At 46.4% G+C, this 19645-nt stretch overlaps 1 protein-coding gene across 1 annotated transcript in view; it reads right to left on the bottom strand.

Moving 5' to 3' along the window:
- The window catches only part of LOC143981571 (T-cell surface antigen CD2-like), a 278489-nt gene that overhangs the window by 115179 nt on the left and 143665 nt on the right, over positions 1-19645 (bottom strand). The window lies entirely within an intron of this gene.

Genomic DNA, 19645 nt, shown 5'->3' with positions numbered 1-19645 from the left:
CGTCCATCACTAGTGACCGAACTAAAAAAAATGATCCGAATCCTAAAGAATGCCCGAGATATCTCATCCCAATCATCAAGTGCAAAATATACATAATAGATATTCTGCCTCGGGGGAAACAGTAATTGATACCCTTCAAAAATCCATACAAAATATAAATAAATCTCAATAAAAAAACCTCCACAGAAATAAACATCTTTCAAAATACATACAAAATAAATAATTGTTTATGTCGTTTGATAACTCACTATTTTGACTATTATTATTATTATTATTATTATACATGATTTATATAGCGGCAACAGTTTGCACAGCGCTTTACAACATGAGCACTAGACAGTATATTTATTACATATATTTTGCACCTGTTGATTGAGATGAGATATCTCGGCATTTTTAGGATTTGGATAATTCTGTATTATTTTTAGCGCCGGTCATACCTGATTATTTATTTCTTACACATCCCGGGAGACTACATGTGACCGCAGCTCACTGAACACAACAAATCTGCGGTGCGGACCATCTTGATTCCTATCATAAACAATTGTTATTTTTAGAATAAAATTCTATATTTCCCCTTTTTTATGGCATTTTTTAGGTTTCCTGATGGTGACAACAGAGCATCATGTCATGTGTAATGTAGTCTCTATTGGAAGCCGGTGTGACAGGGTGACAACAATGGAGCATAATTGTGGGGGGGGGGGGGGGGGTAAGACCTCATTCGTCATCCTATAACAGGAAGTGCTTAAAGGAAGGCTTTCTTCCCAGGAATTATTTAGCAACTTCCGGACCAGACTCCTCATGCCAGGTTATGTTACGTCCCTTCGCCCTGTGGCCACTAGGGGCGCCCTGTGGCCACTAGCTTCTCTGAGGGGAGAAGAGACCGATTGCGTGTTCATACAAAGTATGGATACCGATCGCTCTCTTCCCCCTAGCAAGTCCCACCCCCCCCCCCCCCCCCAGTTAGAACACAGAGAGGGAATGCAGTTAACCCCTTGATCGCCCCCCTGTTAACCCCTTCCCTACCAGTGACATTTTGACAGTAATAAGTGCATTTTGTTAGCACTGATCGCCGTATAACTGTCAATGGTCCCAAAAATGTGTCAAAAGTGTCCAATTTGTCCTCCCGCAATATCACAGTCCCGTTAAAAATCGCACATCGCCGCCATTACTAGTACAAAAAAATTATAACAATAATAAAAAATGCTATAAATCCATCCCCTATTTTGTAGACGCGATAACTTTTGCGCAAACCAATCAAAATATGCTTATTGCGATTTTTTTTTTTTCTACCAAAAATATGTAGAAGAAGAATACGTATCGGCCTAAACTAAGGGAAAAAAAAAGAGATATTTATTATTGCAAAAAGTGAAAGATATTGGGGGGGTTATTTACGAAAGGAAAATCCACTTTGCACTACAAATGCACCTGAAAGTGCAGTCGCTATAAATCTATGGGGTAGATCTGAAATGAGGGGAAGCTCTGCTGATTTTATCATCCAATCATGTGCAAGCTAAAATGCTGTTTTTTTTAATTTTCCTTGCATGTTCCCCTCGGATCTACAGCGACTTTACTTCCAAGTGCACTTTCAGTGCAAAGTGGATTTTCCTTTAGTAAATAACCCCCATTGTGTTTTGTTTTTTTACAAAATTGTCGCTTTTTTTTATTTATAGCTCAAAAAATAAAAACCGCAGAGGTGATCAAATGCCGCCAAAAGAAAGCTCTATTTGTGGGGAAAGAAGGACGCAGATTTTGTTTGGGTACAGCGTCGCACGACCGCGCAATTTGTCAGTTAAAGCGACGCGGTGCCGAATTCTAAAAAGTGCTCCGGTCAGGAAGGGGGGTAAAATCTTCCAGGGCGGAAGTGGTTAAAGAAACAGTAGATTTTAAAATGATTGAAAATGACTTAAAATAAGTTTTAGGGCTGAGCGGGACACACTTGTGTTCAGTTCAATGCAGGTTTGGTGAACATGAGTCGAGTTTCAGGGAAAAACTGGAACCTCATTGAATCCCATAAATTAGAGCCCAATGCTAAAAGAAAAGTAAAGACCGGTTTCCCACAGAATGATTTTTTATTTTTTTTGCTTTGGAATATGTCCTCCTTGTCAGTTCACGCCTTTTTTTTTTTTTTTACCACTTAAGGACCGCCTCACGACGATATACGCCGGCAGAATGGCACGGCTGGGCACAAGCACATAAAGGTAGGTTGCCCTTTAAGAGCCCAGCCGTGGATCGCGTGCGCACTGCCGGCAGGGCGCACTCGCGACCCGGGCCTGTGCTCCGTGGCCGCAGGACCAGTGGACCTGATCATCACTGGTGTCCCGCGATCGGGTCACAGAGCTGAAGAACAAAGAGAGGTAAGTGTAAACAAACCTCTCCCTGTGCTTCCTAGTGAGCCTGTCACCGATCGTCTGTTCCCTGTCATAGGGAAAGACGATCAGTGACTTCACACGCCAAGCCACGCCCCCCTACAGTAAAAAAAAAACACAAACGTCACACATAACCCCTACACTGCCCCCTAGTGGTTAACCCCTTCAGTACCAGTGACAGTGAAGGGGTTACAGTAATCAGTGCATTTTTAATCGCACTGTGAAGGAATATAATGTGTATAATGATAATCAGAAAATTTATATTTGTTTATGGAAACAGCAGCAGATAACCTTCAACTAGATTGTAGCTCTTATCCATTTCAGCACCGATTGCTGTATAAATGACAATGGTCCCAAAAATGTGTCAAAATTGTCTGACGTGTCCGCCACAATGTCGCAGTCACAATAAAAATCGCTGATCGCCGCCATTACTAGTAAAAAAATTATTATTAATAAAAATGCCATAAAACTATCCCCTATTTTGTAGGCGCTATAACTTTTGCGCAAACCAATCAATAAACGCTTATTGCATTTTTTTTTTTAACCAAAACTATGTAGAAGAATACGTATCGGCCTAAACTGAGGAAAAAAACATTTTTTTATATATTTTTTGGGGATATTTATTATAGCAAAAAGTAAAAAAGAATGCGTTTTTTTCAAAATTGTCGCTCTATTTTTGTTTATAGCGCAAAAAATAAAAACCACAGAGGTGATCGAATACCACCAAAAGAAAGCTCTATTTGTTGTGGGAAAAAAGGACGTCAATTTTGTTTGGGAGCCACGTCGCACGACCGCGCAATTGTCAGTTAAAGCGACGCAGTGCCGAATCGCAAAAAGGGGCCTGGTCCTTTAGCTGGAAAATGGTCCGGGGCTGAAGTGGTTAACAAGAGCTTACAAGCCGGTGTTCTGCCATATAGTGTCCGGCCATCATATAGTGTCCACCCCGTACTGCGCATGCGCAGTACGGAGCAGACGAAGCTTCGGAAAATCTCCGAAGCTGAACGGCGCCTGCGCCGTGAGTGGAGGTGGTAGCCCCACCATCCAAGCGGACATAGGGTTGTGAATATTAGAGGGCCCCTCCCGGGCGAGCTTCGCTTGCCACGCTTCAGGCTCGGCCTCGCTGCGCTCGGCTCTTTTTTATTCCTACTCTATGTCCACTTGGATGGTGGGGCTAGAACCTGGACTCAACGCGCAGGCGCCGTTCATCCTCGGCAATTTTCGGAATCTGCGTTGCTGTGTACTGCGCATGCGCACTACACAGTGGACACTATTAGATGGAGGACCTTATATGATAAGACACCGGCCTTCAAAAAGGCATGAAAAATATGAAGAATCATCTTTGGGGTTTGGGCGCTATATTTGTCATTTTCTGAGTTTACCAATCCTCCCATGAACTAAACCCAGTTCAATCATCGCTACATGTATAGAAATACACAGAGATCCGTGTATATGTATACAGAAAGAATGTATCCACTACAGGAAAATGTATCCAAACACAAAAAGCCTCACAAGTCAAAACAATACAGAAAGCGCAACATTGTAATACATTAATGGTTGTCCATCATTCCTCCGGAGATAAGAGGTCCCTTTTCTCTATCGGTTTGATATCTGAAGGTCAAAACTTACTTTTTTTTTTGTTCGGATCCATTTTTTGTTAGTTGATATACATTCCCAATGATTGATGGGTAATCAGTGATTGGGGATTCCTTGGAAGCGGCTTCTCTTCTATCTATGTGAATGGCTCTGATTAATGGTAGTTTGCACACAGCTGGAGGAAGAGAGCGGCATTGCTTGAAGCTGTACAGTAATGGCGGCCATACACTAGACGAAAAAAAAAATCGATCGAAAAATCTGTCATTTGGACAGCTAGTTTGTTTATCGTCTAGTTAATGGGCGGGAATCGAAAAATCGTTTGTGACGTTTTTGAGCCCGAAAAATCGAAGGAAACGTTTGGACAAAACTTTGGCCGAACGGACGATAAATTGAAAGGTTAATGTGTTCCTCGCCTGAACAGCTTGCACCGCGCTCATGTGACAAAACGAACGAAAAATTTATTAATTTGTGTCAGTTGAACGAATTATCGATCAAATTTTGGTCATTACATGATGGCAAAATCCTTTTCTCTGACGAACGTGTGTTTGTTTTTTTGAAAAAACTCGTTCGAACTATTTTTGGTCAGGTGTGTGGCTGTTGCATTACTGGGCTTTATCCTTTTTTATGTATTCACATGGATTTTTGAAGGAAAGATTTTTTTTTTTTTTTTTTTTTGCATCAAGAGGATATCTCCTTCCCTTTCTTTCTGTGTAATATTGGCAGAAATATAGGAGCCCGCTATCTATGAGATTATCCTGTTGTATTCTCTAAACCCGGGTTCACATACATGCTTTGCGGGACACCGCATGTAATTTGCACAGAAATTGCAGCACGTTCCTGTGCGAAATTCATGCGGTGTCTCGATTTGAGCCCGACGTGGCACCGCATTCGCAACCAAACTTGCGCACCTGGAATCGGAATGTGAACACCAATGTGATTCGATTCTGCAAATCACACTGCGTTTTGCAAACCGACTGCAGATTGACATAAACCTAACATACACTCCGCAATCTGTTTGCACGAATGGGTTGCGATTTTGATGCGCAAATGGAATCCGCAGCGAATTCGCTGTAAATTTGTGTGAACTCAGACTAAAGATTTGGAAGCTGACAGGAGTGACTCTACTATATATATATATATACACAATTTGAATGATTATGAAGTCAGTATTTTTTCTACCATGCAAATCACTTTCTCATTTTTAAATAAAATCTATAAATGTCTTTTTTTTATATATATTTAGCACCTGGTTTAATTGATCGTCACAATTACACTTACTGGGCCCCTCAGAATCCGCACATTATGGAGGAACGTCGCCGTCCATTTACCAGGAGTGGTCGGTGTGGCGCTGGACCGTTATTTTTTGATGGTACTGTAATGCCCCGTACACACGAGAGGGATTAAGTCTGACAAACCTCCGACGGAGTTCCGCTGGAGTTCCGACGGAGTTCTGGCGGATTTTTCGACCGAACGGACTTGGCCACACACCATCACACCAAACTCCGACGGAGTCGAACGTGATGACGTACGACTGGATTCGACGTAGGAAGTTCATAGACAGTAGCCAATAGCTGCCCGAGCGTCGGTATTAGTCCGTCGGAGTAGCACACACACGAGCAAATTTTTCGAAGGGGACCGGGTCCGGCGGAGTTCCGTCGGGAAAATTTAAAGCATGCTTCATTTCTAAAGTCCGTCAGACTTTAGCGAAGCTAAAGTCCGTTGCAGCCCACACACGATCGAATAGTCTGACGGACTCAGTCCGTCGGAGTTTGGATGTCGAAAAGTCCGCTCGTGTGTACGGGGCATAACTGGTGCCGCTTACTTGAACTTGCTGATTTTGGAGATGAGAACTTTTATTTCCAACAAGATGAGGCACCCCCCCTCCCCCCCCCCCCACATTACCATCACCAAGAGAATCTGCCAAACAGCTGAATTGGGCGAGGAGGTTCAGCAGAATACCCTCCGCGGTCACCAGACCTCGCACCACCCCAGACTTTTTACTTGTGAGGTTTTCTAAAAAAAAGTTTATGCTACAAAATTGGCGAATTAAGAGCCATTGAAGGAGAGAGCGCCCGAATAGCAAACAAAATGATTGTCAATGTTTGTGATTCTATTGCTTCGTGTTTTCAGCAATGCCTGGACCAGATTTATCATCAGTTTGAAAACAGGCGCTAAGACCCCTTATACACCGAGGGAGTTTTGCAGGCGCTATAGCTGCTACTCCATTCATTCCAGTGTGATCCCTCTAGGGCTTTCACACTGGAGCATTGCGCTGGTAGGACGTCAGAGAAAAGTCCTGCCAGCAGCTTCTTTGGAGCGGTGAAGGAGCGGTGTGTTTACCGATCTTCCACCGCTGCTCCCCATTGAAATCAATGGGGCAGCGCTGCATTACCGTCGGCAAAACGCCGATATTGCGGGCGGTTTTAACCCTTTCGGATTTGCAGCGCATTTCGGCCGCTAGCGGGACGCTTTTACCCCCCGATAGCAGCCGAAATGCGCTGCAAATCCGACGGTAAAATGCCGCTAAAAATAGCGGCGTTTTACCGCCGACGCTGTGGGTGCAGCAGTGTGAAAGGGGTCTAAGTATAAAAATAGTACATTTATGTATTTTATATTAAAAGTTGAACATGAATATGGTAAAAAAATATATACAGTGTATATATATATTGTACACACATTCAAACACACCGATAAATCATAACATTATAACCACTGAGAGGTAAAGTAAATAACATTAATATATCTCATTACAATGACACCTGAATTCCTGAACTAGACAGCAAGTGAACATGTTGTCCCTGAAGGTGATGTGCTGAAAGCAGACAAATTGGACAAGTGTAAGGATTTGAGGGACTCTGACAGAGACAAAAAATTGTAATGTCTGGGTCAGAGCAACTCCAAAACTGCCGGGATGTTCCTGCATGGTTTGCAGCGGCCAGGACTGACCAAAAGTGGTCCAAGGAATTAAAACCGGCCAACTGGTGACAGGGTCATGGACGGCAAGGCTAACTGATGGAGGTGGGGGGAAGGCTGGCCCGTGTAGTCCAATCCAAAAGAAGAGCTACTGAAGGACATATTGCTGGAAAAACCCATGCTGGTTCTGATCGAAAGGTGTCAGAACACGTGGAGCATCGTAGTTTGTTGTGTATGTGTAGCCACAAAGTTGGTCGGAAATTCCAAACGTCAAGAACAATTCTATAGCCAGTGCTACTCTTCTGCTTGATCCCGCGCATGCGTGGAAATTTGTGCATTGGAATTGTGTAAACACGATCGGAATTTCCGACATTCGGATTTTGTTGTTGGAAAATTTGAGAACCGGCTCTCAAATTTTGTGTGACGGAAATTCCGATGGAAAATGTCTGATGGAATTTCCGACAACAAGCTCCTATCAAACATTTTCCGTCGGAAAATCCTATCGTGTGAATGGGGCATTGCAGTGGGCACATGAGCATCAGCACTGGGCCACGGAGCAATGGAAGAAGGTGGCCTGGTCTGGTGAACTCAAGAATGGTTTGAGGAGCACAGCAAGAAGTTCAAAATGTTTTGACTTGGCCTCCAAATGTGCTGGGAAAACAATCCATGGAGGCTCCAGCTTTCAACTTACAGGACTTAAAGGATCTGCTACTGACTGCTTGGTGGCAGATACATCTATATTAGGTGGGTGGTCATGTACGGTGGTTGGTCATAATGTTACCCCTGATCAGTGTATACTGTATAAAATACATCCACACACACATAAACACACACGGGCCTGATAAACTCACATACAATGTTGTAGACTTTTGGTTCTGAATGTCAGGATATCAGTGGACGTCTGCTCGGGATATCAGTGGACGTCTGCTCAGGATATCAGTGGACGTCTGCTCAGGATATCAGTGGGACGTCTGCTCAGGATATCAGTGGAACATCTGCTCAGGATATCAGTGGGACGTCTGCTCAGGATATCAGTGGGACGTCTGCTCAGGATATCAGTGGGACGTCTGCTCGGGGTATCAATGGACGTCTGCTCGGGATATCAGTGGGACGTCTGCTCAGGATATCAGTGGAACATCTGCTCAGGATATCAGTGGGACGTCTGCTCAGGATATCAGTGGGACGTCTGCTCGGGGTATCAATGGACGTCTGCTCAGGATATCAGTGGGACGTCTGCTCGGGGTATCAATGGACGTCTGCTCAGGATATCAGTGGAACGTCTGCTCAGGATATCAGTGGACGTCTGCTCAGGATATCAGTGGACGTCTGCTCAGGATATCAGTGGACGTCTGCTCGGGGTATCAGTGGACGTCTGCTCAGGATATTAGTGGACGTCTGCTCAGGATATCAGTGGACGTCTGCTCAGGATATCAGTGGACGTCTGCTCAGGATATCAGTGGACGTCTGCTCGGGGTATCAGTGGACGTCTGCTCAGGATATCAGTGGACGTCTGCTCAGGGTATCAGTGGAAGTCTGCTCAGGATATCAGTGGACGTCTGCTCGGGGTATCAGTGGACGTCTGCTCAGGATATCAGTGGACGTCTGCTCAGGATATCAGTGGACGTCTGCTCAGGATATCAGTGGACGTCTGCTCAGGATATCAGTGGACGTCTGCTCAGGATATCAGTGGACGTCTGCTCGGGGTATCAGTGGACGTCTGCTCGGGGTATCAGTGGACGTCTGCTCGGGGTATCAGTGGACGTCTGCTCAGGATATCAGTGGCATCTGGCTCCTCCTCTTTAGTATACCAGGGGCCCCTCTGACCAAGGCTCCACCTCTATTTGAAAGGTGTTATACTCATCCCCTCCATCTTTGGAGAAGTTATTTTTTGCAGGACTTACACTTCCTCTTTCTACAACAAATATGCAACAAATATAAAGCTGCTAAAAATTGATCTCTTACAGGAAACCAGAAGAACCAAACTGGATGACGTGTGTATGATAGCCGATTGCCATTTTTGAGTAAAATTATAGTTTTTCCTTTTTTAACTCTTTTCTACTCTGCTGCTGATCGTCTCAGTCTATTTACAGCTACTTCTTTTCTACATGCCCTCCAGCAATGGCTGCATGACATTTGTGAGAATTCCTGATGGTGACCACAGTGGACCACGTCCGTGTAATGTTTGTGTTGAAAAGACCACTTGTAGTCTCTATTGGAAGCCGGTGTGACAGGGTGACAACGCAGAAGCACATTCGGGAAACAGATACAGAGCGTTGTCACCCTGTAACAGGAAGAGCCTGAAGGAAGATTTTCTTGGCAGGATCAACAATTTAACCGCTTCAGTAACAGACACTTTTACCCCCTTCCTGCCCAGGCCAATTTTCAGCTTTCAGCGCTGTCACACTTTGAATGACAATTAAGCAACACTGTACCCAAACAAAATATTTATCTTTTTTTGAGACAGATAGAGATTTCTTTTAGTGGAATTTAATCACCACTGGGTTATTTTTTCCCAATAAATGAAAAAAGACATTTTGAAAACAAACACGTTTTTCTTTGTTTCTGTTACAAAAGTTTACAAATAAAAAAAACCTTTCCTTATAAATTTAGGCCAGAATGTATTCTGCTCCATTTCTTTGGTGAAAATACCCCAAATCAGTGTATATTATTTATTCTGTAGGAAAGTTATAGAGTCCACAAATTATGGGATATACAGTATCTCACAAAAGTAAGTACACCCCTCAGTGACATTTGTGTAAATCTTTTCTTCTGTCTTTTCATGTGACAACACTGAAGAAATGACACTTGTCTACAATGTAAAGTAGTGAGTGTACAGCTTGTATAACAGTGTAAATTTCCTGTCCCCTCCAAATAACTCAACACACAGGCATTAATGTCTAAACCGCTGGCAACAAAAGTGAGTACACCCCTAAGTGAAAAGGTCGATATTGGACCCAATTAGCCATTTTCCCTCCCCGGTGTCATGCAGTGGCGGCTGGTGCTCAAAATGTTTGGGGGGGGGGGGGGCGCAAACAAATTAAAAAATTCAAAAAACAAACAAACATCAATTGCAGCCTCACTGTGCATCAAATACCGCCACTGTGCATCAAATACCGCCACTGTGCCATCAAATACCGCCACTGTGCCATCAAATACCACCACTGTGCCATCAAATACCGCCACTGTAACTGTGCCCATCAAATGGTGCCACTGTGCCATCCAATGCAGCCACTGTGCCATCAAATACCGCCACTGTGCCATCAAACCCAGCCACTGTAACTGTGCCCATCAAACGGTACCACTGTGCCATCAAATGCAGCCACTTTGCCATCAAATGCAGCCACTGTGCCATCAAACGCAGCCACTGTGCCATCAAACGCAGCCACTGTGCCACTCAGTTGCAGCCACTGTAACCATCAAACGGTGCCACTGTGCCATTAAACACAGCCACTGTGCCATCCAATGTTGCCACTGTGCCATCAAATGCTCCCAATGCTGCCATGCAGGGCTGGACTTACCATTGGGCTTGACTGGGCTCAAGCCCATGGGCCCCGCCCAATAGGGGGCCCCGCGGGCCCCGCTGAGATAAATAGCCGAGTATACTCGGCTCCGCTCACAGTGATGCCCAGTCCCGTCCTGTGGACATAACACAGGGACTGGGTGTGACTTTGAGCCAAGCCGTGCACACTCGGCTACTCTCGGCTCCGCTCGGGACTGCGAGAGGACCCGAGAGACCCGCCGAGAGGAACCGAGAGCCGCCGAGATACACAGGACTCGGCTGTGCCATTTTTAACCTTCAAGACTGCAATGACACTGGACAAGGCTGCAGATGGACACTGATCTGCAGCACGGTGGCCAAGACCATACAGCGGTATAACAGGACAGGTCCCACTCAGAACAGGCCTCGCCATGGTCCATCAAAGAAGTTGAGTGTACGTGCTCAGCGTCATATCCAGAGGTTGTCTTTGGGAAATCGACGTATGAGTGCTGCCAGCATTGCTGCAGAGGTGGAAGGGGGGGGGGGTCAGCCTGTCAGTGCTCAGACCATACGCCGCACACTGCACGAAATTGGTCTGCATAGCTGTCGTCCCAGAAGGAAGCCTCTTCTAAAGATGATGCACAAGAAAGTCCACAAGCAGTTTGCTGAAGACAAGCAGACTAAGGACATGGATTACTGGAACCATGTCCTGTGGTCTGATGAGACCAAGATAAACTTATTTGGTGTCAGATGGTGTCAAGCGTGTGTGGGGGCAACCAGGTGAGGAGGACAAAGACAAGTGTGTCTTGTCTACAGTCAGGCATGGTGGTGGGAGTGTCATGGTCTGGGGCTGCATGATTGCTGCCGGCACTGGGGGGCCAGCAATTTAGACATGAATTCTTCAGAGAACAATGGGGTGGCCCCTAAGAGCCGCCCATCTAGATGCCCTGGAGTGGTGTGAAGAGTGGTAACCTCAGTCTGGACTACAACCAAGCCAACCCCCCCCCCCCCCCAACACGTTTCACTATGCCCCCCAGAGCTTAGTCAAGGGGTTTAGACATTAATGGCTGTGTGTTGAGTTATTTTAAGGGGACAGGAAATTTACACTGTTATACAAGCTGTACACTCACTACTTTACATTGTAGACAAGTGTCATTTCTTCAGTGTTGTCACATGAAAAGATAGAAGAAAAGATTTACACAAATGTGACTGAGGGGTGTACTGACTTTTGTGACATACTGTGTATTTTCAAGCAAGCTCTGCCCAGGAAGTGTCTCATGGTGAGATTCAAGACTGCTCATCCCTGGATGAGAGACAGAGCAGAGTGACCCCAATATTGTACCCTAGACTTGGGAATTGGGGGTTTTCGGGGTCTTGGGACACACACGTAGACCGGTCTGCAGCACTGACAGGAGAAGGATTCTGTGTTTGGCAGCAGAGAAGACTTTTACACAGGCACAGCTACAGGAGGGCACTCTTATTGTAGACCTGTGTACAGCCAGTGTTGAGCCCACCCTCTACCCAATAGGATGGCACACAAGATGTGGACTGCAAGGACTGTGGGGAGGTGTAGTTCTGACGGAATGGGCCTGGCTTAGTGAGCTGGAAAGAGTTAACTGCAAATCCCACAAGGCACTGGTGCAATGAGAAGAAGTGGTTCCTCGCTGTTTTGTTCTGGCTGAGAAGAAGTATGGAGGCTCTTCTGAGAGGACCGAATATCAGACTGCTAAAAGACCACTCATCCCTGCACCTGAGAGGGGAACAGTGGCGGCTGGTGCTAAAAAAATTTGGGGGTGCAAACAGAAAAAACAAACAAAAAAAACCCCATCAAACGCAGCCGCTGTGCCCATCAAACGCAGCCGCTGTGCCCATCAAACGCAGCCGCTGTGCCCATCAAACGCTGCCACTGTGCCATCAACTGCTGCAACTGTGCCCATCAAACGTTGCCACTGTGCCAAATGCTGCCAGTGTGCCCAATGCTGCCAGTGTGACAGTATGCCCCCTCCCCCGCTCGCCTTCTGCCTGGCAGTTACCCTGTCTTGTGAGGCAGCGGGTGATGCCGACAATGGTGGGGTCCTTCATGTGTCTCCTGCACTTCTCCCGTCCTCTCCTCCCGTCAGGCGTCCAATATTGGTGCCTGCTGTTTCAGCCAATCAGGTGACAGGTAACCAGACCTGAGCAACCTGACTGGCTGAGATACAGGGTCAGTATTAGGGAAGCAACGAATTTGTGTTCCCTAACACACCAATGAGTAATCAGCGAACACACATCAGTGCGCCTACTGTTTACCCGTTTGAACGCCTATTAGAGCCCATGGCAATGCATGAATCTATCTATGTCAGAGAGCGAGTGACAGGAGAGGGGGGGGCGGCGATCCTGCGCCCTTTATGGATGCACCGCCACTGGAGGGGAAGAAGCACTGTGACAGACATTCTGGGACCTCAGAGAAGCACCATGGATGCTAATGTAACTTACTTTATAGGATCAGAAGAACACCAGCAATTGGGGTAGCTTTAGGTGCACACTGTGCAGATGACACAATACACCAACTGTAATTACTGCAGCTGCCTTCCTGTGGTATAGGATAAGAAGAACACCAGCAATTGGGGTAGCTTTAGGTGCACACTGTGAAGAAGACACAATACACCAACTGTAATTACTGCAGCTGCCTTCCTGTGGTATATGATAAGAAGAACACCAGCAATTGGGGTAGCTTTAGGTGCACACTGTGCAGAGTACACAGTACACTGACTGTAATTACTGCAGCTGCCCACGGTATAGGATCAGAAGAACACCAGCGATTGGGGTAGCTCAGAAGACACAATACACCAACTGTAATTACTGCAGCAGCTGCCTGCGGTATAGGATCAGAACACCAGCAATTGGGGTAGCTTAAGATGCACACTGTGTAGATGACACAATACACCAACTGTAATTACTGCAGCTGTCTCTGGTATAGGATCAGAAGAACACCAGCAATTGGGGTAGCTTTAGGTGCACACTGTGCAGATGACACAATACACCAACTGTAGTTGCTAAAGATGCCTGTGGATAGAATCAACAGAACACCAGCAATTGGGGTAGCTTTAGGTGCACACTGTGCAGATGACACAATACACCATCTGTAATTACTGCAGCAGCTGCCTGCGGTATAGGATCAGAAGAACACCAGCAATTGGGGTAGCTTTAGGTGCATACTGTGCAGATGACACAATACACCAACTGTAATTGCTAAAGCTGCTTGCGGTTGGATCAGAAGAACACCAGCAATTGGGGTAGCTTTAGGTGCACACTGTGCAGATGACACAGTACACCAACTGTAATTACTGCAGCAGCTGCCTGCTGTATAGGATCAGAAGAACACCAGCAATTGGGGTAGCTTTAGGTGCACACTGTGCAGATGACACAATACACCAACTGTAATTGCTAAAGCTGCCTGTGGATATGATCAGAAGAACACCAGCAATTGGGGTAGCTTTGGGTGCACACTGTGCAGATGACACAATACACCAACTGTAATTACTGCAGCAGCTGCCTGCGGTATAGGATCAGAAGGACACCAGCAATTGAGGTAGCTTTAGGTGCATACTGTGCAGATGACACAATACACCAACTGAAATTGCTAAAGCTGCCTGCGGTTGGATCAGAAGAACACCAGCAATTGGGGTAGCTTTAGGTGCACACTGTGCATATGACACAGTACACCAACTGAAATTACTGCAGCAGCTGCCTGCGGTATAGGATCAGAAGAACACCAGCAATTGGGGTAGCTTTAGGTGCACACTGTGCAGATGACAAAATACACCAACTGTAATTGCTAAAGCTGCCTGTGGATATGATCAGAAGAACACCAGCAATTGGGATAGCTTTAGGTGCACATTGTGCATATGACACAGTACACTAACTGTAATTGCTAAAGCTGCCTGTGGATAGGATCGGCAGAACACCAGCAATTGGGGTAGCTTTAGGTGCACACTGTGCAGATGACACAATACACCAACTGTAATTACTGCAGCAGCTGCCTGCGATATAGGATCAGAACAAAACCAGCAATTGGGGTAGCTTTAGGTGCACAGTGTGCAGATGACACAATACACCAACTGTAATTACTGCAGCAGATGCCTGCGGTATAGGATCAGAAGAACACCGGCAATTAGGGTAGCTTTAGGTGCATACTGTGCAGATGACACAATACACCAACTGTAATTGCTAAAGCTGCCTGCGGTTGGATCAGAAGAACACCAGCAATTGGGGTAGCTTTAGGTGCACACTGTGCAGATGACACAGTACACCAACTGTAATTACTGCAGCCGCTGCCTGGGGTATAGGATCAGAAGAACACCAGCAATTGGGGTAGCTTTAGGTGCACACTGTGCAGATGACACAATACACCAACTGTAGTTGCTAAAGCTGCCTGTGGATAGAATCAGCAGAACACCAACAATTGGAGTAGCTTTAGGTGCATACTGTGCAGATGACACAATATACCAACTGTAATTACTGCAGCAGCTGCCTGCGATATAGGATCAGAAGAACACCAGCAATTGGGGTAGATTTAGGTGCATAGTGTGCAGATGACACAATACACCATTTGTAATTACTGCAGCAGCTGCCTGCGGTATAGGATCAGAAGAACACCAGCAATTCGGGTAGCTTTAGGTGCATACTGTGCAGATGACACAATACACCAACTGTAATTGCTAAAGCTGCCTGCGGTTGGATCAGAAGAACACCAGCAATTGGGGTAGCTTTAGGTGCACACTGTGCAGATGACACAATACACCAACTGTAATTGCTAAAGCTGCCTATGGATAGGATCAGAAGAACACCAGCAATTGGGATAGCTTTAGGTGCACATTGTGCATACGACACAGTACACTAACTGTAATTGCTAAAGCTGCCTGTGGATAAGATCGGCAGAACACCAGCAATTGGGGTAGCTTTAGGTGCACACTGTGCAGATGACACAATACACCAACTGTAATTACTGCAGCAGCTGCCTGCGATATAGGATTAGAACAAAACCAGCAATTGGGGGTAGCTTTAGGTGCACACTGTGCAGAGTACACAGTACACCAACATTAATTACTGCAGCTGCCTGCAGGATAGGATCATAAGAATACCAGCAATTAGGGTAGCTTTAGGTGCACACTGTGCAGATGACACAATACACCAACTGTAATTACTGCAGCACCTGCCTGTGGTATAGGATCAGAAGAACACCAGCAATTGAGGTAGCTTTAGGTGCACACAGTGCAGATGACACAATACACCAACTGTAATTACTGCAGCAGCTGCCTGTGGTATAGGATCAGAAGAACACCAGCAATTGGGGTAGCTTTAGGTGCACACTGTGCAGATGACACAAAACACCAACTGTAATTGCTAAAGCTGCCTGTGGATAGGATCAGAAGAACACCAGCAATTGGGGTAGCTTTAGGTGCACACTGTGCAGATGACACAATACACCAACTGTAATTACTGCAGCTGCCTGCCTGCGGATAGGATCAGAAGAACACCAGCAATTGTGGTAGCTTTAGGTGCACACTGTGCAGAGTACACAGTACTCCAACTGTAATTACTGCAGCTGCCTGCGGATAGGATCAGCAGAACACCAGCAATTGGGGTAGCTTTATGTGCACACTGTGCAGATGACACAATACACCAACTGTAATTTCTGCAGTAGCTGCCTGCGATATAGGATCAGAAGGACACCAGCAATTGGGGTAGCTTGAGGTGCACACTGTGCAAAGGACATAGTACACAGGAACAAATCTAGTTAAACTGAATAGTGTATATATATATATATATATATATATATATATATATATATATATACATATATATATATATATATATATATATATATATACATATATATATATACATATATATATATATATATATATATATATACACACAACACCTAGGATGCATATATATACACAATACACTCTGACTGCAGCTAACTGACTAGCCTCCTTCCTGCTCGCCTATCTAACTCAAATTAAATGAAATCACACCGTCTCTCTGTCTATCTGTTTCTACTGCCCCAACACACTACACAAGGCCATCACGCAGGCGGCCTTATATAGTATGGGGCGTGTACTAAACCCCCTGAGCCATAATTGGCCAAAGCTACCCTGGCTTTGGGCAATTATAGCTCCCTAGACAGACTGCGCTGTGATTGGCTAAGCATGCGGGTCATAGTGCATGCTTGGCCAATCATCAGCCAGCAATGCACTCCGATGCCACAGTGAATTATGGGCCGTAAAGCGCCAGTCAAATTTGGCACGAACGACCCATAATGTTTGGAAATCGACAAACAGCCGATGTTCGAGCCGAACATGGGTTTGACTCGAACACGAAGCTCATCCCTAGTGGTGGGGTGTAATGGTGTGGGGGATGGGATATCACCGGTTCAGGCTGGTGGTGGGGGTGTAATGGTATGGGGGATGGGGTATCACCGGTTCAGGCTGGTGGTGGGGGTGTAATGGTGTGGGGGATGGGGTATCACCGGTTCAGGCTGGTGGTGGGGGTGTAATGGTGTGGGGGATGGGGTATCACCGGTTCAGGCTGGTGGTGGGGGTGTAATGGTATGGGGGATGGGGTATCACTGGTTCAGGCTGGTGGTGGGGGTGTAATGGTATGGGGGATGGGGTATCACCGGTTCAGGCTGGTGGTGGGGTTGTAATGGTGTGGGGGATGGGGTATCACCGGTTCAGGCTGGTGGTGGGGGTGTAATGGTGTGGGGGATGGGGTATCACCGGTTCAGGCTGGTGGTGTGGGTGTAATGGTGCGGGGGATGGATTATCACCAGTTCAGGCTGGTGGTGGGGGGTATAATGGTGCGGGGGATGGGCTATCACCGGTTCAGGCTGGTGGTGGGGGTGTAATGGTGCGGGGGATGGGCTATCACAGGTTCAGGCTGGTGGAAGGGGTGTAATGGTGTGGGGGATGGGATATCACCGGTTCAGGCTGGTGGTGGGGGTGTAATGGTGCGGGGGATGGGATATCACTGGTTCAGGCTGGTGGTGGGGGTGTAATGGTGCGGGGGATGGGCTATCACCGGTTCAGGCTGGTGGTGGGGGTGTAATGGTGTGGGGGATGGGGTACCTGAGCATTGTTTCTGACCTTGTCCATGCCTTTATGACTACAATGTTCCCATCTTCTTGATGTCACTATGGAGCTAAATCTCTGAGGAACGTTTCCAACACCTTGTTGTATCTATGCCACCAAGAATGAAGGCCAAAGGGGTCCAATCTGCTACTAGCAAGGGGAACCTAATAAAGGGGGTCTAACCCACTACTAGCAAGGTTCACCTAATAAAGTGTCCGGTGAGGGTACAGTAGGTAGGTAGTGCTGAGGTCAGAGAGCTACAATGTAAAATATTGATGTATTGAATACAATGATAATAAAGTATCCAATCTAATGCTGTGCGGGTGAATGGATACAATGTAACGTACATGGAATATCCGTCACACCTCCACCAATCACCACATCACACGGGTCACATGTTGTTTATTTACTGAAATGAAAACATCCTTCTATTACACATAATACATCCGCACACTTTCTGTCTCGGTGACAATGGCCACGGGGTGAGAAGAGGGTGAATCTCCCCAGCGGGGACACAGACACAACTTCTGATTAAAGTTTGTACTCTTTCTATACTTATGGTGGGAGGGTTGTAAGGTGTGTCCAGTCCTCCAGGATCAGAAGAGTGGGGGGGGAGGGGGGCTGGAATTCTGGGAATGTGCCCAGGATTAACCCCGTCATCGCTGACACAGCTGCACCTTGCTCCTGTCCAGAGTGACTCTCAGACTCCTGGGCTGTGTGAGGGCTGCATGAGGATCCTGTACAGACAGGCCCAGGAATGTTACTGCAGGAAAAGTCACAGGAGACCAAAACCAGGGACTTCACTACTAAAACCAGGGACTTCACCACTAAAACCAGGGACTTCACCACCAAAACCAGGGACTCCACCACTAAAACCAGGGACTTCACCACTAAAACCAGGGACTCCACCACTAAAACCAGGGACTCCACCACTAAAACCAGGGACTTCACCACTAAAACCAGGGACTCCACCACTAAAACCAGGGACTCCACCACTAAAACCAGGGACTCCACCACTAAAACCAGGGACTTCACCACTAAAACCAGGGACTCCACCACTAAAACCAGGGACTTCACCACTAAAACCAGGGACTCCACCACTAAAACCAGGGACTCCACCACTAAAACCAGGGACTCCACCACCAAAACCAGGGACTCCACTGCTAAAACCAGGGACTTCACCACTAAAACCAGGGACTCCACCACTAAAACCAGGGACTCCACCACTAAAACCAGGGACTTCACCACTAAAACCAGGGACTTCACCACTAAAACCAGGGACTTCACCATTAAAACCAGGGACTCCACCACTAAAACCAGGGACTTCACCATTAAAACCAGGGACTCCACCACTAAAACCAGGGACTCCACCACTAAAACCAGGGACTTCACCACTAAAACCAGGGACTCCACCACTAAAACCAGGGACTTCACCATTAAAACCAGGGACTCCACCACTAAAACCAGGGACTTCACCACTAAAACCAGGGACTCCACCACTAAAACCAGGGACTTCACCACTAAAACCAGGGACTCCACCACTAAAACCAGGGACCCCACCACTAAAACCCGGGACTTCACCACTAAAACCAGGGACTCCACCACTAAAACCAGGGACCTCCGTACCGGGGTCTTCTTAAACCTTTTCTCTTCCTGAGTCACACTCCACACTGAATGATAAAATCCTGATCTGAGGTTGTGCGGGGTCTATTGACTACTCCTAGGATACTCTGCTGGATCTAGTGACCCCTCTCTTAGGACCATGTGTGGCATCTAGTAACCAATCTTTAAATACTCTGCTGGACCTAGTACCCACTCTTTGTATCTCCTATTGGACCTAGTGACCTCTCTTAGGATCTCCTGTTGGACCTATTAATCACTCTTTGGATCTCATTTTGGACCTAGTAACCACTTTTTGGATCTCCTGTTGGACCTAGTGACCTCTCAAGATCACCTGCTGGACTTAGTGATCTCTCTTAGGATCTCCTGTTGGACCTAGTGACCTCTCTCAGGATCTCCTGTTTGACCTATTAACCACTCTTTGGATCTCCTATTGGACCTAGTGACCATCCCTTAGGATCTCCCGTTGGACCTTTTAACCACTCTTCAGATCTCCTATTGGACCCAGTGACCTCTCTTAGGATCTCCTGTTGGACCTATTAATCACTCTTTGG

This window comes from Lithobates pipiens, unplaced genomic scaffold, assembly GCF_037356315.1.
Source record: "Lithobates pipiens isolate NorthernLeopardFrog02 unplaced genomic scaffold, aLitPip1_a1.2 Scaffold_16, whole genome shotgun sequence".
Classification (NCBI taxonomy): Eukaryota; Metazoa; Chordata; class Amphibia; order Anura; family Ranidae; genus Lithobates; species Lithobates pipiens.
This window is presented reverse-complemented; position numbering and strand designations above follow the sequence as displayed.